General features: G+C 42.6%; 1 long non-coding RNA gene across 1 annotated transcript in view; it reads left to right on the top strand.

The window, feature by feature from the left end:
- Window positions 1-4,951, top strand: part of LOC123385369 — a 46,986-nt gene extending 42,035 nt beyond the window's left edge. Inside the window, exons 2-3 of the long non-coding RNA XR_006597781.1 lie at window positions 2,901-3,720; window positions 4,550-4,951. This is a non-coding gene — a long non-coding RNA (uncharacterized LOC123385369). The remainder of the gene's footprint in view (window positions 1-2,900; window positions 3,721-4,549) is intronic.
- Window positions 4,952-24,927: the final 19,976 nt, after the last annotated feature.

Here is a 24,927-nt window from a genome sequence, read left to right as displayed (position 1 = left end):
GAAGCTTACCTAAAGGATGTTTCCCAGTTCAGAAAATAAGATTCCATCATCAGGAGAGACTCAAGCATACATTTAAAAGTCAAGGGTCTTGGCGAGCCTGGGTGGCTCAGTCAGTTAAGTGTCTGACTACAGCTCAGGTCATGATCTCTCAGTTGGTGAGTTCGAGCCCGGTGTTGGACAGCTTGGAGCCTGGATCCTGTTTTGGATTCTGTGTCTCCCTCTCTCTGCCCCTCCCCTGCTCACACTCTGTCTTTCTCTCTCTCTCAAAAAATAAACAAACATTAAAAAAATAAAAAATAAATTAAAATAAAAGTCAAAGGTCTTCACTGCCCTGCAAGGATCAAGAGGTGAGCAGCAGGGGGGATAGGAATGGCTGTTATGTACCCCCATCAACTAGGCACTAATTCTTCCGAGAGTCTTACAAATATTAACTAATTTCATTCTCTCAAAGCTCCACGTGTCAAAGTCCTATTATTATCCCCATTTTATAGATGAGGAGACAAAGGCACGCTGAAATTCTGAGACGTGATAAGGGAGATATGTGATCCACACAGCAGCAGAAGGCTTCAGAACCCACATTCCTCACCATTCCCCCTGTCCTGTCCCCTTCTGCCTTCCACACCACACCAGCACCTCTCAGACCCCCTGTACATTATGGTTTCAGATGAGTGCATGAAGGTAGTCCATTGAAGAAACATTGCTACAAATATCCGTTCAAGGATGGAAACATTCTAAAACTCATGGTAAAAAGCACATAATGTAAATTTTACCATCATAACTACTTTTAAGTGTGATGTTTAGTAGTATTGGATACATTCACAGTGTTGTACACCCATCACCACTAGCCATCCCCAGAATTCTCTTCATCTTACAAAACTGAAACTTTATATCTTAAAAAAAATTTTTTTTAAATGTTTATTTATTTTTGAGACAGAGAGAGACACAGCATGAACAGGGGAGGGCCAGAGAGAGAGAGGGAGACACAGAATCCGAAGCAGCCTCCAGGCTCTGAGCTGTCAGCACAGAGCCCGATCCGGGGCTCGAACTCACGGACCGAGAGATCATGACCTCAGCCGAAGTCGGACGCTTAACTGACTGAGCCACCCAGGCGCCCCGAAACTTTATATCTTAAACAGTAAATCCCCATTCCCCCACCTCCAGCCTTGAGCAACCTCCATTCTACTTTCTGTCTATGAATTTGACTGCCCTGGGTAATCTCATGTAAGTGGAATCATACCGTATTTGTGATTGGCTTATTTCACTTAGTGTAATGTCCTCAAGGTTCTTCCATATTCTAGCATGTGTCAGAATTGCCTTCTTTTAAAAAAATGTTTATTTATTTTGAGAGAGAGAGAGAGAGTGAGCGAGCGAGCATATGCATGAGTGGGGAGGGGCAGAGGGAGAGAGAGAATCCCAAGCAGGATTTGTGCCTTTAGCACAGAGCCCCACATGGGGCTTGATCTCACAAACTGTGAGATCATGACCTGAGTCGAAATCAAGAGTCAGAGCCCAACCAACTGAGCCACTGAGGCGCCTCAGAATTACCTTCTTTTTGAGGTGAATAATGCTCCCTTGTATACCACATTTTGTTTATCCATTCATCCACCTTCGCCACTGTGAATAATTCTGCTGTGGACACGGGTGTATAAATATCTCTTTGAGACCCTGCTTTCAATTCTCAGATATATTCTCAGGAGTGGAATTGCTGGATCATATGGTAATTCTGTATTTAATTTTTTGAGAAATCACCATGCTGCTTCCATAGGGGCTCTCATATCCTACATTCCCACCAACAGTACATAAGCATTCTAATAAGTGGAATTGAAAAAATTTTTTTAATGTTTATTTTTGAGAGAGAGAGACAAAGCATGATCGGGGGAGGGGCAGAGAGACAGGGAGACACAGAATCAGAAGCAGGCTCCAGGCTCCAGGTTGTCAGCACAGAGCCCAACGCAGGGCTCGAACTCACGAACTGTGAGATCATGACCTGAGCTGAAGTCGGACACTTAACCGACTGAGCCACTAATAAGTGGAATTTTTAATTCTCCATTTCAGTCACTGTGTAAGTTCCATCCTATGGCCTAGTATTTGCTGAAATAGTTAAAGGCCCTGCCTAGTTCATGGTGGTGTTTGGAAGCTTATTGAGGACATATGAACACTTGGAAGTGAGCTTGCAATATCAAGAGAATTAAGTGCACCCATCTGCACGTAAAGGTACTGGGGAGGCTGTTGCCTACGTTAGAGACCCCCTGAACTATGGCCGTGAGATCTGCTCCAATTATAAGTTACAGTTCCTTGAAAATCCTCTCCTTTCCCTGCAGGTGGCTTCACAAACACTTCCAGCAGGTCCTGGCTCTAGAATTTGCTGTGGAGGTTATCAACTGGGGCCCTGATCTTTGCCCAGCAATGCCTACCACAGTGATGAGAAGACTCTGGAAAGCTTTGTGAGGTGGCGGTTTGGAAGGGATGGGACGTCAGATTACAGACGTCAGAGGCAGAGCATGAGTCTGGATCTGTTACTGTAGGTGCCATCTTGCCCCCTCTGTCCATATGGGGCACTTCTTGAGCTCTACAAGTTTCCCCAGGTGATATGGCATTCATGGACTCCCTTAGGCATGTGTTGTGGTGGAGAGACCTGGGATGCCAGAAAATTCTGTACCTCAGCATTTGACTTTCAGGAAGAAAGGAAGGGTGATTATTCACCTTAGGCTGATTATGTTGCTGTCCTCTTTTGAACCTAGCAATACCTAGTTTGAAATGCATGAATTTCACAATATTTTAAATCTATTTATAGTAAGGGCCAAGAAGGATTTTAAAAAATTTTATTGCAATAATTATCTCATTGCAATTAATTTCTACTTATTTAAAACCTAAAATGTCTCTTATTTGTTTCCATTCAGATCAACTATGGCCCCTTCGATCTCACTTTGAGTGACAAAGTCCAGTACCTATCCCCTTATCCGATGGCCCCCAAAGATGACTCCTTGCCCCAGGCCATGGGACAACTGATGCTACATTTTGGATGGACCTGGGTGGGACTTGCTGCTTCAGATTATATGTGAGCTGAATTGTTTCCCTGATTGGAGAGGAGAAATGGTCAAGAAAGGGATCTGTGTTGCCTTTTCAGAGACTATCTCTCTCAGTGAGAAATACCACAAGGAAGCCTTTGATAATCCATTGATCAGAGTAGCATAACCAACAGCTACAGTGGTTGTCATTCATAGAGATACAGATTCCCTGGTGACCATGAGACCTCCACGGCCCAGGATGCAAGAATAGCAAAGGTGTGGATCATCTCCCCTTACTGGGATGTTATTCTGAGGCCCATGTTTCAGAATGGTTATGGTTTTCATGGGTCTGTGATATTTTCTCATCAAAGAAGAGATCATCCTGAATTTGGGACATTCCTCAGGAGAGTCCAATCTTCTACATACCCAGGGAACATTTTTCATAAGAGTTTCTGGCACTCAGCTTTTGAGTGCTCAGAGGTTGGTGGTACCACTGGAACAATACAAATGATCCCAGAATGCTTTTTGGACATGCTTCCCCTACAGTATTTTGAAGTGACCATGTCTGCACATAGTTACATTGTCTACAGTGCTGTGCATGCTGTGGCCTGGGCTCTGCCTGGCATGTTCCTGATCAGATCAGAAGCAGGATCAATAGAAGGCAGAGCCCCTGTGGTGTCTAATCTCTGGAAGATAAGATTTCCTCTGAAAGGTAAGATCTCAGGAACCAGAGCTATTTGGCTTAGAACTGTATAGTTTCTTGGTAGTTCATGATTTTTATTGTGGTAAAATACACACGACATAACATTTACCATTTGAACCATTTTTAAGTATATAGTTCAGTAATATTAACATTTGTATTGTTACCCAGATAGCGTGGCCAAGTGGTCTAATTACATTTACATTGTTGTACAACCATCCATCCATCTCCAGAACTTTTCATCTTCATCTCAAACTCCATAGCCATTAAACAACAACTCTCCATTGCTCTTTCTTCTTCCAGCCCCTGGCAACCACCATTATACTTTTTGGCTATATGAATTTAGCTACTTTCGTACCTCATAGAAATGGAATAATACAATATTTTTTCTTTGGTGACTGACTTATTTCACTTTGTCTTTAAGGTTCATCCATGTTGTAGCATGTGTCAGAATGCTATTTTGAAGGTTGACTAATACTCTGTTGTATGGATAGAACACGTTGTGTTTATCCATGCATCCACTGATAGGATGCTTGCGTTTCTTTCACCTTTTGACTACTGTAACTAATGCTACCACAAACATGGGTGTTTAATTTTCTTTTAGAGTCCCTACTTTTCATTCTTTTGGGTATATGCCCATAAGTGAAATTGGTAGTTAAAATGGTAATTTATATTTAATTTTTTGAGGAACCACTCTACCATTTTCCATAGGAACCATTCCATTTTCCAAGGCATCTGCACCATTTAACATTCTACCAGCAGTTAAACAAGAGTTTTAATTTCTCCACATCCTCACCAACAATTGCTATTTTGCCTTTTTTGTTTCTGTTTTTGGTAACAGCCATCCATTGGAGTCAGAGTTGTCCAGAATGACAGGACCAACTGAACATATACATAAAGAGAGATTTATTGCACATAAAGATATTTAATTAAAGGATATGATTCCACAACCAGCCATCTACAGGATGGAGATCTGGGAAAGCCAGTGGTGTAATTCAGAGAACCAGAGGGCTGGTGATGTAAGTCCCAGTCTGAGGAAAGGAGAAGACTAATGTCCTAGATCAAGCACTCAGGCAGAGTGAGTAGGTTCTCCCTTCCTCTACCTTTTTGTTCTATTCAGGCCCTCAATGAGTTAGATGATGCCCATCCACACTGGGGAGGGCCATCTGTTTTACTCAGTCCATTGATTGAATTGTTAATGTCTTTTGTATCCTGCAATTTTGCTGAATTCATTTATTCTAACGTGTGTGTGTATGTGTGTGTGTAATCTTTAGAGTTTTCTGCATATAACATCATGTCTTCCTTTCTGATTTGGATGCCTTTTATTTCTTTTTCTTGCTTAACTGTTCTGGCTAGGACTTCTAGTATTACATTGAATAGAAATGGTTAAAAAAGGGCATCCTTGCCTTGTTTCTGATCTTAGAGGAAAAGCTTTCTGTCTTTTCCACTGAATATGATGTAGCTGTGGGTTTTAAACATGTAGCCATTATTACATTGAGGTAGTTTCCTTCTGTTTCCTAGTATTTTTAGTGTTGTTTTTTTTTTAATCATGAAAGAATATTGAATTTTGTCAAATGCATTTCCTGTATCAATTGAGATGATTATGTGTTTTTCCCCGCCTTAATTTTGTTAATGTAATTTATCACAATGATTGATTTTAGTGTGTTAAACATCCTTGCATTCCAGGTATAAATCCTACTTAGTCATAGTGTATAATCCTTTTAATATGCAGTTGAATTAAATTTGGCAGTATTTTGTTGAGGAGTTTTGCATTAATATTTGTAAGGGATATTGATGAGTGGTTTTCTTGCAGTGTCTTTGTCTCTCGTTGGTATTAGGATGATGCTGAGCTCATGGACAAATTTGGAAGTGGTTCTCCTCTTCAATTGTTTGGAAGAGTTTGAGGAGAATCCGTGTTAATTCTTCTTCAAATGTTTAGTAGAGTTGACCAGTGTAGGCATCTGGTCCTGAGCTCTTCTTTGCTGGGAGATTTTTGTGTTTTGTTTTTTGTTTAAGATTTTATTTTTAAGTAATCTCTACATACAATGTGGGGCTTGAACTCACAACTCTGAGATCAAGAGTCACACTCTTTACTGATTGAACCAGCCAGGCGCCCATGTTAGGTTTTTGATTACTGATTCAATATCCTTACAAGTTATAGGTCTATTCTGATTCTCTGTTTCTTCATGATTCAGCCTTGGTAGTTTGTGTGTTTGTAGTTCATTTTGAAAGCATTTGAATTTTTTTCCAATATTAATCCATATAGTTATTGCCAGTGGACTTGAATTCTCTAAAAGCCCGAGAACAGTGATTTTAGCATACTTGTTCTCAAGGTGGGGCAGTTTTGTCCCCTAGGACCCATTTGGAAATGTATAGAGATATGTTTGGTTGTCACAACTCAGTAAAGTGTGCCACTTGAGTCTAGTGGGTAAAGGCTGAGGATGGTCCAACCATCTTCTAGTTCACAGGAGAAATGTTACCAGTGGCGAGATTGAGAGGCTCTGTTTAAGTGGACACTTATATTATTGTCTTAACGAGCAACATCTTACCCTATCCACACAGGTAGAGTAGGACTCAGGTTTTTACAATATGGCTTCATAAATAGCCATAGTTGCTTAATGCAGGGGAATATAACTCACCAATCTGGGTTAAGTGAACTACTCAAAATTTCAAAATAGAATGAAGCCAGTCTGGCTGACATCTGGAACAGTTCATAAAAAATCCAGCATATTCCCATTTGCTGGGGAAGCAAAGGAAATGACCCTACAGTATGAAAGAATAAAGAAGATACACAGAGAATACGGGAGATGAGAAATAGATAATTCTTTAAAAAAATTTTTTTTTCAACGTTTTTATTTATTTTTGGGACAGAGAGAGACAGAGCATGAACGGGGGAGGGGCAGAGAGAGAGGGAGACACAGAATCGGAAACAGGCTCCAGGCTCTGAACCATCAGCCCAGAGCCTGATGCGGGGCTCGAACTCACGGACCGCGAGATCGTGACCTGGCTGAAGTCGGACGCTCAACCGACTGCACCACCCAGGCGCCCCGAGAAATAGATAACTGTGATAACAGTGGAGTCCTAGTTTTGGTTTCTTCTTAACTCTTGCTTACATACTTTGGATCTGGGAGAGACCCTGTTAAACATAAAATAAAGCCCCCTTTTTGCTTAAGTTGGTTCAAGTGAGTTTCTGTTACTTGTAACAAAAGTGCCCTAATAGTGGTGAAGATTAAAAAAAAAAGCAACAGATTGGAAAACAGATTCAATTAATTAATTTATCCAGCAAATATTTAGTGATCACCTGCTTTGTGCCAGAGCAGTATTATAAGAACTAATGATATAGCAGCAAATTAGCAAAACAAAAATCTATATTCACATGGAACTAAATTCTACTAGGATGGTAATTTTTTTAAGTTTGATTTATTTAAGTAATCTCTATTCCCAATGTAGGGCTCAAACTCATGACTCCAAGATCTAGAGACTCATGTTCTATAGACTGAACCAGCCAGGTGCCCCAGGACAGTAATATTTTATTTGGAGGATATGCTTTGTTTTGTTTGTTTGTTTTTGTATATGTGTTTTGTTTTGTTGGTATTATGCTATTAAAAGATTTAGAGGTCCTTAGTTAAGTTATTAAATCTCTCTGAATCTCTATTTCCTCAAATGACTGGTAATCACTGTAGCTACTTTTATTTTGGAATCTTGTGGCTCTTCAATTAAACTAGCTGTGAAAGATGCATCTGCCCCAGGATAATCTCTCTTAGTCCTAGAACTACTAAAAAGCTAGGATCGATGGAGCAGTGACAGAGATGACAGTATAGTCACAAAAGTTACCTTCTCAGGCTGGAAGCTCCAAGTCTCCTAAAATGCTTGCAAACTTTAGCTCATAGAGACCCAACTAATCCTGAACCATTCCACTCTCTTATGGCTGTGATTCCCTTGCTTCTTAGTGAAACTGAAATTAAGATTTCTCTTTCCATCAGATTCATGACTTTTTGAAGAACACTAGTTTCAAAAAAAGTGTGGGTGACCATTGTGTTTATAGATGAGAAAAGGAAATCCTGAGGCAAAATATTACATGAATTATGTGACATTTTGCAACAATATGGGTGAGAATAGGACAGCTCATTCTTAAAACATTATTTGATCAAGAGCGCATCATCTGGGGGTGTCTGGCAGGCTCAGTCGGTAGAACACGCAACTTTTAATCTCAGGGTCATGAGTTCAAGCCCCACATTGGGTGTGGAGCCTACTTAAAATAAAAATAAGATAAAATATTTTAAAAAGAGCTCATCATCCTTGAAAAGAAGATATGTACAGTGGGCATGGATTTATAATGAAATGGTCAGAACCAATATAAACAGAAGTGCCACAACATGAAAATTAAAGAATAAGTTTAATAATTTTGAAATGCTTTTACTGAAACCCCCACACGCAATATCTTAACCATTAATCCAATGCCACTTTTTGTTCCCGAAAATTAATATCTGGCATAATATTCAGTCATGAAGGCTCTCCTATTATATGGTCCCAGTATTTGAATACATTCAGGTGTCTTGTATTACATTCCCCAGCCAATTAGTATCAAAGTTCAGAGACTTCTTTGATTCTCAGCTTTCCAGAACACATCCCAGGAGTAATTCCCCAAACTATGCCACATTAAATGCTTACGTATTTCTACTATTGCCATACTCTGTGTCTCCCTCTGTTATGAGTGTATAAGCCCCTCATGGACTCTCTTTTATTACTGCACAGACTCCCTTCCCTGAGTGTTCTCCAAGCTGGAAAACTCGTTGGGATGGGAGCCCACCCATCGTTGGGATGGGAGCTCCATGCTCCATGCCCAGTGGGGGAGATTCCCAACATGGCAGGTAGGGGTCTGGAGAAAAACCCACCTATTTTTCTCCAATTTCCACAAAGTCACTGTGGCCTAAGAGTTATCCACAGCTGTGGGAGTGACTTTCTTTAAGGACAAAATTCTTTGAGGAAAATCTAATACAAAAAAATTATGATTTTCAGGGAGGGAGAAGATGTATCAGTATAGAAATATGGTATCTGTGATGTAATGGGGAGAAGGGATTAAAAATAATCTTGAACCATTTCCCCATGGTTTCAAAAGTGATTTTGGCTTTATCTTGTCCTCCTAACACTATCTTCCTAGAAAGTAATTGGATGATGAAAAATGTGCATTGTCACTTGTATTACCAAGCAACATAGTTTTTGTTTTGTTTTGTTTTTGTAATAGATACACCCTGAATGGCAAACCACAGCTAGCCTGTGAACTACAACATGAACTACAAACACATGCTATGGAGCAGAGACCTTAGCTTCTCTGTGATGTAGCTTTTTTAACTGAATGTGTCTCTTGGGGAATCCTAGAAACAGCACCCGTGATTGTTTCAAGAAGTGATTCCCTATATGCTATGTTGGGTACACCCATGCATTGGATCTCATCCCTCACAAAGTCATGCACCACTCTGGGTGGGGTGGGGTGGAGTGTGAAAGCTCTCATTCGAGATGCACCCAGTGTGGGCGTGCAGTGTTGTACACAGTCTAATGAACCTGGCACCAGGTTATGGTCTCTGAGTGTGATTGTCAGACTAGACTAAAACACTGCTGCACTAGACAGGATTGGTCAAGGCATAGCTGTCAACAGCATGAAGGGGAAGTCAGTTATTACAAGATTAGAAAAAGTAGGTTACTTAGAAACTACAGTGCCTTAGCTGGCTGGAGAAATTTAGCACTCTTCAGGACTGGCCTAGATATTCATGACAGTCCCAAGTGTAGATGAGGAATGGAACAAGAGATCTCTGAGCTGAACAGGAAGAAAGCATCATGATAGCTGGAAGTCTCCCATAGTCCTGTCCACTATTCAAATAAAGGGCCCTTTCACAGGCTTAGAATAATTTTCCATGTTGTTTTTATTTTGATTTGGTGATCAGGGAATCAAAGTCTTAACAGGCTCTCATCCCAATGCCTGTCTCCACCCACTTAGCTTTTGGGATTCTTCTTTTTTTTTTTTTTAATTTTTTTTTTAACGTTTATTTATTTTTGAGACAGAGAGAGACAGAGCATGAACGGGGGAGGGGCAGAGAGAGAGGGAGACAAAGAATCTGAAACAGGCTCCAGGCTCTGAGCCATCAGCCCAGAGCCTGACGCGGGGCTTGAACTCACGGACCGCGAGATCGTGACCTGGCTGAAGTCGGACGCTTAACCGACTGCGCCACCCAGGCGCCCCTCCACTGAACGTTTTATGTTCAGCAATCTTGCTTTCTCATCATAGCCTTCCTTGGTCATGAAAGTATTAGTCTTTTTTTATATACTGGAATTAGTTCATTAATATTTCATAAAGTGTTTTTGCATCTGCTTGCAGAGAACTTATTTTTCTACCATTGTCATCGGGTTTTGGTTTGGGGGTTGTACTATCCTCGTAAAACAAGTTGGGAGCTATTCCCGCCTCCTCTGTTTGCTAAAATCATTTGTAAAATTTTACCTCTTCCTCCTGTGTTTGACAGATATCATGTGATGAAATGTCTCTTCAGATATCTGCATATTTTCTAAATTGAAATTTTACTTTTTTTTAAACTGTTGAATATGTTATTATTTTTTTTTTGAGAGAGAGAGGGCACAAGTTTTCAAGGGGCACAGAGAGGGAGAGAGAGAGAGAGGGAATCCCACGAGGGGGAGACACACACACACATACACACACACACACACACACAGGGCTCACCCGAAGTGAGGCTTGTGTTCACCTGAAGCAGGGCTCAAGCTCACCCAGCATGGGACTCGAACTCACAAACCCTGAGATCATGACCTGAGCCAAAGTCAGATGCTTAACGACGGAGCCACCCAGGTGCCCCTACTGTTGAGTCTTTAGATATTCTAGGTAGTGGTCTGTTGTCAGATAGGTATTTTGCAAATATTTTCTCTGAACCTGTAGGTTGTCCTTAAAAATAATAAAGTGGGGGTGAGTCACTCTCCATAAATGGAGGCCCATTGAATAGCCATAGTAATTAAGACAGAGCAGTATGTGCAAAGGGTCAGTGGAACACAAATATACCTACCTGACTTTGCCCAAAGGTACAAAAGCAATTCAACTTAGAAAGGGTAGCCTTTTCAACAAATGGTGTTTGAGTAACTGGACATCCCTAGGGGAAGAAAATGAACCACTGCACTTTACTCAGTAGTGAACTCAAAACAGATAAGACTTAATATAACCACAAGAAAACATAAAATGGTTAGGAAAAAGCACAGGGTAAAACCGTCGGTATCTAAGGCTACGCAAAGAGTTCTGGTTTTGGCACCAAAGCACAGTTCATAAAACATGGATACACTAGACCTCATCACCATTAACACCGTTCTTCTGCAGAAACCCACGTGAAGAGATGAAAAGCCTTCCCTGCTGAATTCTTACCAACATTCAAAGAGGAATTAAGGCCAATGCTTTTCAAACTAACAAGAAAAAGAAGAGGGGGGAAACACTCACCAACTCATTTTATGAGGCCAATGTGACCCCAATGCCAAACCCTAAGACATCACAAGAAAGGAAAACGAGAGACCAGCATGTCTAATACATACGGGTGCAAACACCCTCAGCAACACACTGGCAAACCAACCCACCAACACATAAAAAGAATTATACACCACGACCCAGTGGGATTTATCCCAGGAATACAAGAGTGTGTGCCCTTTGCGTGCTAATAAGCAGAAATTGAGAGCCCCTGCAGACTGATTAGGTGTTTAACAGTCTTTAATTAATTGGATGAACTCTTTGAGGGTGTGGGGGAAGCCATAAACAAATATTAGTCTTCTTTCTCCTTTTCCATTAAACACTGGGCCACCGGACTCCAGGAATGGAACGCCTTATATTCCACTGGGTTGGGGGATGAATTGTGACAGCAGCAAAGCAAACAACCACACCAGAGCTTGTGCCTAGAACGACACCTTTTGTGGGGTTCCAAGGTCTCCAAGGTGGATGCCCTATAGGTAGCTCGCAACTCATGAGTGCCTTTCAAGGGAACTCCCCTCTGCTCAAGAGGACAGGCTGAAATGTGTAGGAAATAGCAACTCAGTTCACCCTCCCACTTATCAGTACCACCTGGTCAATGGATCAGACCTGTCTCATGATGCCGGGAGGTACATCATACCTACGTAGCTAATCAATCCAAAAACAAGGGGTGCCTTCCTGGGAGCATTCTGGATGCTAGATGATTAACACAGCTCTGCCCGGAACTCAGGGAGGACTCAGAGTTTGAATTTCAAAAATTTTTAATGTTTATTTATCTTTGAAAGGAGGGAGGGGCAGATAGAGAGAGAGAGGGAGACACAGAATCCGAAGCAGGCTCCAGGCTCTGAGCTGTCAGCACAGAGGCCAACGAGGGGCTCGAACTCCCAAAGAGCAAGATCATGTCCTGAGCCAAAGCCTGATGCTTAATTGAGCCACCAAGGTGCCCCTTGAATTTCAAAATTAAGATGGGGGCCCTACGGCAACACGTGGCAGATGTATAAATAGTTGTGCCAAGCCCTAGCACGTGTGAGCAGGTGTAGGCACCTTCCTCAGCTGAACAGGTTAGTAAGCTGGAGCAATCTAGTGGCATGTCATTTCAGTCTGAGACCAAACCACCCTGCTTGCTGTGCTGATTGAAAGTGTAGGTTTTATGATTATTCAGGCATGGTGAGGCAGACAAATCAGAAGATGACAGTCATTGAAAACGTAGATGGTGAGCATGATGTCAGAATGGGAAACCCTCCTTCTGCCACAGATCTAATAGCACAAGGATCAGATGCCTTCGTGAGAACTCCGGAAGCCAGTTGGGAGGTTCCTGCACCCCAGGCCAGCAGGAAACCAGGTAGGAAAATTCATTGCAGTCACTGGGTGTGGCATAATTGGGAGGAAGCTCTCAACTCCTGCCTTCTCCCAGGAGAGGGAAAGGAGTGGAATGTATGTCCAATGTTCTGAATATTTTGGGTGCAGCTAGACTGGCTTCTATCTCGCCTGAATCTAAGTGCGGATAGGATTGGGATTCCAGGTTGGGAGTGAGCAACCATTGGTATGGAGTTAACAGGGTGTGCAGTGCCATAGACAGACACTAGATGGAGCTCCAGTCCCAAGGCTCACTATAGCAAAGGGGAGCCCGCAGTATCGCGGACGGACACCAGACGGAGCTCCTGAGTAGAAGCTGGCAAATGAATTCAATTACATGACATACCTAGGAAAGGCTTGAGAGGGCTCTGGAATCTCTAGCTGGGCTGGTTGGAGAAGGCACTCACAGCATGAAACCATACCACAAAGACTGGGAGAGAGGTCTGATTTTTCAAATGCTTAGTCTGCCCTCCCACCACCCCCAAAACAGGGAAACCTGGCCTCTCCAATGGAACAAATTAAATCTCCAGAAACCAACCCCAAAGAAATGGAAACACATGAGTTACCAGTCAGGGAAGTCAAAATAGTTGTCCTAAGGATGCTCAGTGAATGAAGAGAGAGCACAGATAGACAACTAAACAAAATTAGGAAAATTGTCTGTATAGATCAAATTGTTTGACAAAATATTTGCAGAGTACTTTGAGTTTTTAGGAAAGAAAGTGAAGGCTAGGGTTGCCTGCAAATGTTAGGATTTGAAGGTTCAAGTCCCTGCCACAGACATTCATCTATCCACTCTTCAAGACATTTAACAAATGTTTACTGAGTCCCTACTGTGTGCTAGGCATTATGCTAGATGGTGGATATACAGCACAGACTAATTACCATTCCTGACCGCTCTCTGAAGTCCATGTCTCTAATCTAGTTTTATGTTAGAAATCTTGGCTAGCAAGTTTATTAACATTTATAGGAGGAAGGAAAGGAATGTGCAACAAATCCTTTCCCATGATCCACTTCACCTGACACAGTACAAGTCATGGGGAGGTTGCTCAAAAAGCATTTATTGAATGGAAATTATTGTAATATGGAGACCACCTGAATGGGCCACTTATTTTGCTTGGATGATTTGACTGCTTGGTTAGAGTGTAGGTTAGATTTGCTTGCTCCCACAGGATTTATATTGTCCACATCCATAAAAAATTAAAGTGTAACCTAAAATTGCAGATAGTCCCAATGATCCATCCACTAGTGTTCAGTAAGTGGGAACTGGTTGATGGCCTCCCTAACAACTGAAAATGATTGATATTTCTGGTCACAGCTCTCCTCCCATTTTTAAATGGTGAGTTTATTTTAAACATATCTTTCAGTTTTGAGGCACTTGGGTGGCTCAGTTGGTTTAAGTGTCTGACTTTGGCTCAGGTCATGATCTCGTGGTTTATGGGTTTGAGCCCGTGTCGGGCTCTGTGCTGAGATTTTGGAGCCTGGAGCCTGCTTCAGAGTCTGTGTCTCCCTCTCTCTCTGCCCCTCACCCACTTGCACTCTGTCTCTCTGTCTCTCTCAAAAATAAATAAACATTAAAAAATCTAATCATATCCTTCAGTTTTTCCCCATCCTGACATTTTCCTATTAATGCACCACAATTGTGCTTTTATTTATTATTTTTAAAATAGTCATTTATTTATTTATTTTGAGGGAGAAAGAGAACAAGCAAGCTGGGGAGGGACAGAGAGAGGGAGACAGAGAATCCCAGGCAGCCTCCATGCTACCAGCACTGAGTCCTGTGTGGGACTTGATCTCACAAACTGTGAGATCGTGACTTGAGCTGAAATCAAGAGTCTGACGCTTAACCAACTGGACCACCCAGAAGCCCCCACAATTGTGCTTTTATATTATGCATTAGTATTTCTGTGCCCATTATGAGAGGGAACCCTTTAGATTAAAAGTAGCTGAAGGGATATGTGATCCCCACAGGCAAGATGTGAAAATAAAACATATTGATGAGACAGTGGAAAATTTGATCATTGACTTGACAATTGAGGAAATGAAGGAGTAACTGTCCATTTCTTTTAGGTGTGACATGGTATTGTGGCCATGTTTCTTTTTTTTTTTAATGTTTATTTATTTTTGAGACATAGAGAGACAGAGCATGAGCAGGGGAGGGGCAGAGACAGAGGGAGGCACAGAATCTGAAGCAGGCTCCAGGCTCTGAGCTGCCAGCACAGAGCCTGACACAAGGCTCAAACTCGTCAACGACGAGATCGTGACCTGAGCTGAAGTCAGACCCTCAACCTACTGAACCACCCAGGCACCCCTATGTTTCTTTTTAAATAGAATCTTCTTGTTTAAAATAAATATTGAAAGGGGTGCCTGGGTGTCTCGGTTAAGCCTCCAACTTCAGCTCAGGTCATGATCTTGCAGTTCGTGAGTTTGAGCCCCACATTGGGCTCTGTGCTGACAGCTCAGAGCCTGGAATCTGCTTTGGATTCTGTCTTCCTCTCTTTGTGCTCCTCCCTCGCTTGTGCTCTCTGTCTCTCAAAAATAAATAAACGTTAAACAATTTTTTAAAAATAAATATTGAAATACTTTAAGAAGCCAAATAAGAAAACACTGATAAACTCAACTGCATAAAAAATAAGATATTTATGTTTAGGAAAAACTACCCATATGTAGAATTAAAAGACAACAGACTGAGAAAAAATATCTTCAGTTAATTTTTCAAAAAACTGCTGCTCTCTAAATATCAAGAAAATTAAGAAAAAGACTAACCTAAAGAAAAAGGGATGAAGACTTGATCAGAAAGATAGGTATAAATGGCCCTCTAACATACAAAAAGAAGCCGATGATAATATAAATGGAAATTAACACTGCCCAGGGGTATTCTGGGAAGATGGCAGCAGTGGCATAGCTTTTGAATTGTTCCAATTTCCCACCTAAAAACAGAACAGCTAGAAAGTAAAACCAAACAGGGGCACCTGGGTTTTTCAGTCGGTTAAGCGTCTGACTCTTTATCTCAGCACAGATCATGATCTCACAGTTCAAGAGCTTGAGCCTCATGAGGGGCTCTGTGCTGATAGTGAGGAGCCTGCTTGGGATTCTCTCTCTCCCTCTCTCTCTGCACCTCCCCCCTCAAAACAAACAAACAAACAAACAAACAAACTTTAAAAAAGGTAAAGCCAAACAGACATGGACACCATTTACAATCAAATTCTGTGACAAGGTAACACACAACCTCATCAACCAATGGGATCCTATCAACATTCACAGAATACTTCAACCAACAACAACAGGATAGACATTCTTTTCAAATGCCCACAGAACACACAGACCATCTCCTGGGCCATAAAACAAACCTCAACACATTTAAAAAATTGAATCATATTTACAGTGTGTTCTCTAACCTCTGTGGAATCAAACTAGAAATCAGTAACAGACAACATAAAAATCTCCAGCGGGGCGCCTGTGTGGCTCAGTTGGTTAAGCATCCAACATCAGCTCAGGTCATGATCTCACAGTCCGTGAGTTCGTGCCCCGCGTCAGGCTCTGTGCTGACAGCTCAGAGCCTGGAGGCTGCTTCGGATTCTGTGTCTCCCTCTTTCTGCCCCTCCCCTGCTCGCACTCTGTCTCTGTCTCAAAAATAAATAAAAATTAAAAAATATATATCCAGCTCTGGGAAATTAAAAAACACATTTGTAAATAAACCACAGGTCAAAGAATAAGTCTCAAGGGAAGTAGAAATTACATGAAATAAAAATAAAATACAACATATCAACATTTGTGAAGCACAGCTACAGCAGTGGTGAAAAGGAAATTTGTGGCACTAAAGTACTCATTAGAGAAAAGGAAAATTCTCCAAGTGATCATCTATCACTTCAAGAATCTAGAATAAGAAGAGCAGATGGAACCCAAAGGAAGCAGAAGGAAAAGATAATGATAAGAGCAGAAACAAAATTAAAAACAAACAAAAAAACCCCCAATAAAGTCCATGTAATAAAAAACGGATTCTTTCAAAGATCAATAAAATAGACAAACATTGAGCAAAGCTGATTAAGAAAAAAGGGACAATTATCCATTGCAGGAATAAAACAAGGGTATCAGTACAGATTACAGAGACATCAGAAAGATAATAAGGGAATACTCTGGACAATTCTATCCACATAAAACTTGACAATTTATGGGGCGCCTGGGTGGCGCAGTCGGTTAAGCGTCCGACTTCAGCCAGGTCACGATCTCGCAGTCCGTGAGTTCGAGCCCCGCGTCAGACTCTGGGCTGATGGCTCAGAGCCTGGAGCCTGTTTCCGATTCTGTGTCTCCCTCTCTCTCTGCCCCTCCCCCATTCATGCTCTGTCTCTCTCTGTCCCAAAAATAAAACGTTGAAAAAAAAAATTTAAAAAAAAACTTGACAATTTACAAGAAATGGACTAATTCCTTAAAAAACCCAAAAAACAAAACAAATCTCCAGATTATCATGAATCACTCAATATCATAATTTTAAATTAAAAAAAATAATTATAAAGACAAAGAAATGACCAGGGTCAGATGGTTTCGCTGGAGAATTCTGTGAAGCATTTCAAGAGTTAACAGCAATTCTACACAGTATCTTCTATGAAATAAAAGAGGAGGGAATACTTGCCATTAACAAATTATTGCTGGGGTGCCTGGGTGGCTCAGTCAGTTAAATGTCCAATTCTTGATTTTGGCCCAGGTCATGATCTCATGGTTTGTGGGATCGACAGCACAGAGCCTGCTTGGGATTCTCTCTCCCTCTCTTTCTCTGCCCCTCCCTGCTCGTGCACACTCAACTCTTAAAACAAACAAACAAACAAACAAACAAACAAACAAACCATTGCTATATATAAATCAGTGATGGGTAAAAAGAATTACATGATGAACAAGTGATGTATTCCAGGGATGCACAGCTGGTTCAGTGTTTGAAAATCAAAGAAGATTAAAGAATTAGTTCACAGGATTTCACAATTCATTATAAATTGGTACTAATTCAAGACCATGTAGTACAGACCGAGTGATAGGCCTGTAGATCAATGGAACAGTATACAGAGAACATTAATAGACCCATATAAATATGGCCACTTAATTTTTGACAATACTGTAAGAGAAATGACAAGATCTTCAAAAAATGGTGCTCAAGCAACTGACATCCATAGGTATGCACAAAGATAGAGCCCCTGACCCAAATCTCACACCCAATTAAAATTTAACTCAAATGCATCATGGACTTAAATGTAAAATGTAAAACTATAAAACTTTTAGAAAAATAGAGGAGAAAATACTCAGCTGAGATCTAGGGCTAGGAAAAGATGTTTTTATATTTGACACCAAAAGCACCACTCATTAGAAAATTCGTAAATTGGACCTTGTCAAAATTAAAAAAAAACCTTTTGCTCTATGAAAGCTGATTTGAAAAGGATGAAGAGACAAGCCACAAAGAGGGAGAAAATATTTGCATAAGGCATATTCCAAAGAAGACTAGTATCTAGCATACATAAAGAACTCATTTCCTAAGAGTGAAAGCAAACAATCCAGTTAAAAAATGGGGAATAAGCATGAACTGACATATCATTGAAGAGGATATACACATGGCAAATCAGCACGTGAAAAGATGTTCAATATCATTAGCTGGTTGGGACTGCAAGTTGAAACCACTACTATTTTTTTGAGCCATCACTACTTTGTGATGATGTACAGAAGAAACCTATGGGTAGAGGCCAGACCCATCATGCTAAGTCTACTCAAGTCACACTATCATGGTCTGGGACAACTGATGCCACTCACTAATGGACTATCAGAAGCACTAAAACATAAATAGGGACAGCACAAAATGCTGGCAAGGATGCAGAGAAAGGGATTCACTCATACATTGCTGGTGGGAATATAAAATGATACAGCCACCTGGAGAAGAGTTGGGGAGTTTCTTTAAAAAAAAGAACCATACGCTTAGATGTTGCATTCCTAGGTATTTATCCCCCAAGAAGACTTGTGTCTACATAAAAGCCTGTAACTGAATGTTTATAGCTATATGTTTTATTCATAATGGCCCTAAACTGGAAGCAACTGGATGTCCTTCAATGTGCATATGGTTGAACTTTGGTACATCCATGCAGTGGAGCACTGCTCATCAATAAAAAGGAACAAACTGTTGATACATGCAAAAATCTCAATGAATCTTGAGATTATGGCTAGTGAAAAAAGCCAATCCCCAAAAGGTTACATGTGTATGATTCCATATATATAATATTCCTGAAATAACAAACATAGAAGTGGAGATGCCAGGAGTTAAGGAAGCAGCGTGTGTGAGAGGCTCACGTGTGTGGCCATAAAAGGGCAACACGAAGCATCCTAATGAAGATCCCGTATCCCGTCTGTGACAAGGTCAACATCCCAGTTAGGATATTGTACTTTGGTTTTCTGAGATAGTACCATTGGGGAAACCTTGATAAAGGGGTAGGAGGGATCTCTCTGGGACCTCTCTCTATTATCTGTCACAACTGCAACTACAATGATCTCAAAGCTTCCCTTAAAAAAATGGAACACAAGAAATGCGGGGAAATAAATTTCATGTACACAGTGGTTATGCCATGTGTGTGTTTATGATATCCTCAAACTGTCTCCTGAAGTAAGAAACATCAGCCTCCATCATAATGGGAGGAGCTTGAGGCTCAGACACAAACCAAAGTTCTGTGGTCACATGGCTAGGAAATGAAGGCAGAACCGAGCAGTTCTGAGAATCCCAGGTGCCCCTCATGGAAAAGGAGACTCCATGCTGGAAACATGATGGAAAAGAACTTGGAGGGGATCACTGGGATGTCAAGCTCCCTTCCTGCCCCTTGGCCTCTATAATTCCAGGTCCCATCCAAGTTCCAAGCACAAGGGAGAAAGGGACAAGGTACACAGTCATGCATTTATTTTGACATTTTATTTTCATTACATTGGTCTGGGAAAGGAAGGAGTCATGAATGTATAGTGTTGCACTATTCCATTGTCTTTCAAAGTAAAATTGGAATCTAGTTTCTAACTGTCTTTAATTTGGGGCTCCTCTGACGCTGATTCAGATCCAATCACTGCTGCCATACGTGCTGGGAGAAAGGCAGGGAGAAAGGCAGGACATAGGCATGGACTTGACTGTAAAGGTTCATGTTCCAGGGCTCCCATGTGGGTACCTGAGGATCCTCCCACAAGATACATGTATGAGGGGCACAGTACCCCTAATAGGGATCAGGGATGGCAAAGGCATTAGGCTGGAACTCAGGGGCTGGAGGTCAGCTGCATCTGCACAGTCAGAACCAGAAAGAGAGAAAGGCTCATGGAAAAGTAATGAGGACATCACCCACCCTCTCCCTGAATCTTTGCTTATGACCTGGCCACACCTGGGAGCCATGTCCACTCTGAACAAGTCCATGAGAAAAGCCCCTTAGCCCACTGCTTTAGGCATATTATTGAGGAACAAATAGGAGAGAGAAGCAGGTGGACACTCAGAGCATCAAGTCTTTTGTCCTGTGTGCAGAGGGAACCTGTGGGCAGGGGCCGGTCCCATCATTTTGTCCTCCTCAGGACAGTGTGACAGCTGAGCCAGCTGATGCCATTCACTAAGGGACCTTGAAGATGCATATAGAAGAGACAAACCTGAGAAGACAGTGTTCTCCCTTCTGTGTCCCACAGTACTGTGAAGGGCAGGACAAAGATTGCCTCCGTGGACTCTGGTTGGTCTCACAAATAATCCAGTCTAAACCCTGCATATGTAGGAACATCTGCAGACCTTGTCACCAGCTCTTATCTGTGCATCCATGCTAGGGACATTGGGCTGTCACTTTTGATGCAATGTGATTCTTCATCAACTTTTCTTCACTTTTAAGAGACTCCCATTCTTGTAAGAAACCCTGAATCTCATGGTCAACTCTAAGGCCTGGAAAGGAGAGAGGAATGTGGATGTGCTTTGGCACAATTTGCATGCACACTGGAAGGTTTCTCAGAGACTTTCCCTCTACAGTGACAGGCCCATTCAGTTATGGAGGATATAAAACCTTAACTGAGAAGCTCAGGGATTTAGCATCAACCTGTATGCTAATGCCCACACCATGCACTCGAGGCAGCTCAGGAAGCTTCTGAGAGTCCGGATGCTGTTCCATTTCCATAAATTATATTTCAGAGAATATTGGCAGGGCTTTGATGGTTCACTTACTGTCTGGGAGGGCTCTGCTGGGGGAGGGGGCTCACATCCCACCCCTAGTGGGGCCACTCACTGCCTGTGGGGAGGGGCGGGTGGTCCCAGGACATCAAGATGCCCTGTCATCCTTGGAGCTGCCTCCATCTGGTGTCTGGGGTGAGTACATCAGGCTCAGGAAGATAAAGGAGGTGGCATAGAAAGTTTTCTCTAAACATACATAGGAGTGAGAACATTGTACCTGAGGGATTTCCCACTCTCTGAGTTTTCCCTTCCTTTACTTCCCAAGACAGAGGATCAGAAGGATCTGTAGACAGAGGATCTGTGCTATCAGCACAGAGCCCGACTCAGGTCTTGAACTCACAAACCATGAGATCTTGACCTGAGCTGAAGTCAGATGCTTAACTGACTGAACCACCCAGGTGCCCCACTTCCCAGGATTTTCTAGTAATGTCAGTCTGAAGTCACTTTCTAATTAAAAATAAAATAAAAGATGAATATTTATATGGGAGATCATTACTTATGTGTGATCAATTCAATAATTAGATGATTACAAAATTAAAAATGAAAATCATTCTCAACTCCTAAGAACTGATCTAGAAAAAATATATTCTACAATCATGAAGAATATCAGTTGCTAACTATTAACCAAGAAATTATTTCAAAATAGAGCAGAGGGGCACCTGGGTGGCTCAGTCAGCTAAACGTCTGACTTTAGCTCAGGTCATGATCTCGTGGTTTGTGAGTTCAAGCCCCATGTAGGGCTCTCTGCTGTCAGTGCATAGCTCATATTGGATCCTCCCTCCCCTCTCTCTCTGCCCTTCCCTTGCATTAAAAAAAAAAAAAAAAAAAAAAAAAGAGTGGTCCTTTTTGTCACCCTTGCATTGAACAAGTAAAAAGCCAGGGGGAGTCCTGAGCTGGCAGTTTTTACACAATGGACAACACAAGCATAGGACAGTGGTCTGAAAGCAGAAAACAAGTTCTGTAACAGCCCAGCTCAGAACCTGCAGAGTTTCCAGATCTCAGAGCAAGGAGAGGGAATCCCAACAGAATCTGGGCATCCTAAGTTGAGAACTTGGCATGAAGATTGCTGGAAATCACAGTGGCAAGTACAGGACAAGGAAGCTGCATAGGGAGAGGAAGAGACAGACACACACACACAGACAGACACACATAGAGAAAGGAAAGAGAGGGAGAGAGAGGGCATGAGCTCTGGAGATCTATAGGGAAGTCCCCCATCCAAGAACAGATGAGCCTGTGAGTGGAAGGGGAATGCCTGGGCTTGGTAAGAACCATGAAAGGGAGCAGGCTGGAAAATCCCTGGGGTTGCTCAGGGCTTGGGAGAATCTGTGCCCCCAGCAGCCAGAGTGGAAAGACCCCTTAACCCAAGGGGATTCAAACAGAGTGCTCAGAAGGGTATTGCCTCAGCTGTGGGGCCAAATTATCCACAGACTGAAGCCTGTCTTGGTCCCAACAAAGATCTCAGAACAATCCTTAAAAGGATCGCACCATTTTGCAGTACTTTCACTGCATCCCAGAACAAAGCCCAACATTAAAGAAACACAGAATATCCAGTACCCCAAAATGCACAGTGCGAGCATCTCCTACCTAGAATTACCGGCCACGCAACAGAACAGAAATACAAATCACCATGAGCAGAGCATCCATCAGTAGACTCAGAAATGATACAGATGGTTGCATTAGTAGAGAAAGAATATATATGAAACAGGCATGAGAACGGAGAATGTGTCAAGCGCAGAGAGGAAGCAGCATTAGGAGATAATAGGAAGGTATGGAAGTTCTAAATGGAATTCTAGAGATGAAACAGCAAAGCAGATACACAATCCCTTTAAAAACAGGAATTTGAGAGAGAGACCATCAAGCAGGGAACACCAAGCACAGAACAACTGTTAAGGTCATGGACTCAGAAGCTGCAGTGCTGGGTTCTCACTCTCAGCTCAGAAATCACAACTGTGGGTCGCTGCTCAAGGTGGTTACAGTGCCATGCCTCAGTGTCCTTCTTTGTCGAGTGGAGACAGCAGTAGCACCTTCCTTCCATCTGCTTCGCAATGAGGATTAAATGAACTAATATTTGTAAAGAGGGGGGATAAGTGTGCAGGACAGGCAATTTGATGCTTGTGACAGAAAATGAGGTCTAACAATCCCGCTTTCCTCCCAGAAACACACAGGACCCAGGTCCCTTCCCAGCTTACCTCCAGTTTTTTTCCTGAGTTCTTCCATTTGTTTTGCTGCAGCCACAGGGCCTCATCCTGGGCAGGCCGACAACCAGCCCTTACTCTTATTCCCTGCTGGAATTCAGGAGAGCAGGAAGCCTCCTAATATAGAAATGGACTTGCTCCTGGCACAGTCTGAACCCATGGAGGTCCCACCACTCCTAAAGGTCCTGGATGTGATCGAGTCAGATCCAGCCAACACACTCTTTTCAGGCTGACTGAAGATAGGCTAATTTAGTACTTGTATTACATCTGCAAAAACTCCTAATTGGATCACCTAGACTGGAGTTTGATTGAATAACTGGGACCAGGTTAGAGATCAAGGGGGTGGTGATTCCAAGGGTCTTTGGGCCCCACGTCCCCAAATGCAAAATGAGAGGCTGTGACATTCCTACAGATGAGCCACCCTCCCCTCCATGAGTTGGCATAGGAGTCAGGGAAGTCCTTTGGGTTTGGCACAAGGACTCTGTGTGATGTTGGAGGGTTGGGGGAGAACAGATTATTGAGATGGTATGGGATCTGCTTTGCAGGACTTAGGTTGAAAGAAGAGTTTCTGGATGTGAGGAGAGAGGGAGTCAGAGCTTTCCTCTTCTAGGAGAATGAACTTGAGATTTGAACATGCCACAGGAGGGGAGAGGTGAGGGGAGCTTGCAGATGGACATGTGATGGTGGAGAGAACATAAGATGATCCATACCATGGGAAGGGGAGCCTGGGTGGCTCAGTCAGTTAAGCGTCTGACTCTTTTTTCAACGTTTATTTATTTTTGGGACAGAGAGAGACAGAGCATGAACGGGGGAGGGGCAGAGAGAGAGGGAGACACAGAATCTGAAACAGGCTCCAGGCTCTGAGCCATCAGCCCAGAGCCTGACGCGGGGCTCGAACCCACGGACCGCGAGATTGTGACCTGGCTGAAGTCGGACGCTTAACCGACTGCACCACCCAGGCGCCCCAAGCGTCTGACTCTTGATTTCAGCTCAGGTCATGATCTCACGGTGGTGAGGTTGAAACACCTGTTGGGCTCTACACTGACAGCATAGAGCCTGCTTGGGATTCTCTCTCTCTCTCTCTCTCTCTCTCTCTCTCTCTCTCTCTCTCTGCCTGTCCCCTCAAAATAAATAAATAAACTTAAAAAAATCACATTCCTGGGGTGCCTAGCTGGCTCAGTCAGCAAAGCATGTGACTCTAGATCTTGGGGTTCTGAGATCGATCCCCACATTGGGTGTAGAGAGTACATAAAAATAAGTAGATAAAACGGGGCGCCTGGGTGGCTCAGTCGGTTAAGCGTCCGACTTCAGCTCAGGTCACGATCTCACGGTCCGTGAGTTCGAGCCCCGCGTCGGGCTCCGGGCTGATAGCCTGGAGCCTGCTTCCGATTCTGTGTCTCCCTCTCTCTCTGCCCCTCCTCCGTTCATGCTCTGTCTCTCTCTGTCTCAAAAATAAATAAACATTAAAAAAAAAACCCGTAAAATAAAAAATAAATAGATAAAACTTAAAAAAACAAAACATTTTTCTTCATTTCCACAGATTTCAGACCTCCATTTCCAGATGCCATATGCCCAGGGAATCCCCTAATGGGACACTGCTTCCCACTCCAGGCCTGTCCTATACACTCCACCCTGATTGCCTAAGGGACCACGTTAGACTAAAACCTGACCATGTCACCCTGCCCCCCACCCCCTGAGGCTAATAAAAACCAGGTTTCCCTCTCCAGGTCAGTGCCCTTGTTATACAGCAGGCAAATAAATACAAGCTTCAGGACACCTTTCACTTCCGTGCCCAGTGGGGCTCCACGTAGGGCACCCACACCCAGCATCACCCTCAATGTAACCCCTGTTCAGGGCCTCTCCCTTTGTGTAAATGGTGGCTGCTTCCAGGCTGTTTCCAAAGCAGAAATGCAGAAACAGTTCCTAGATTGTTTTTATCACCATAACGACAGCTCTTCTGAAGC

The sequence above is a fragment of the Felis catus genome, chromosome A1 (assembly GCF_018350175.1).
Source record: "Felis catus isolate Fca126 chromosome A1, F.catus_Fca126_mat1.0, whole genome shotgun sequence".
Lineage (NCBI taxonomy): Eukaryota > Metazoa > Chordata > Mammalia > Carnivora > Felidae > Felis > Felis catus.
Note: the sequence above shows the minus strand (reverse complement) of the source record. Positions and strands in the feature narration are given on the sequence as shown.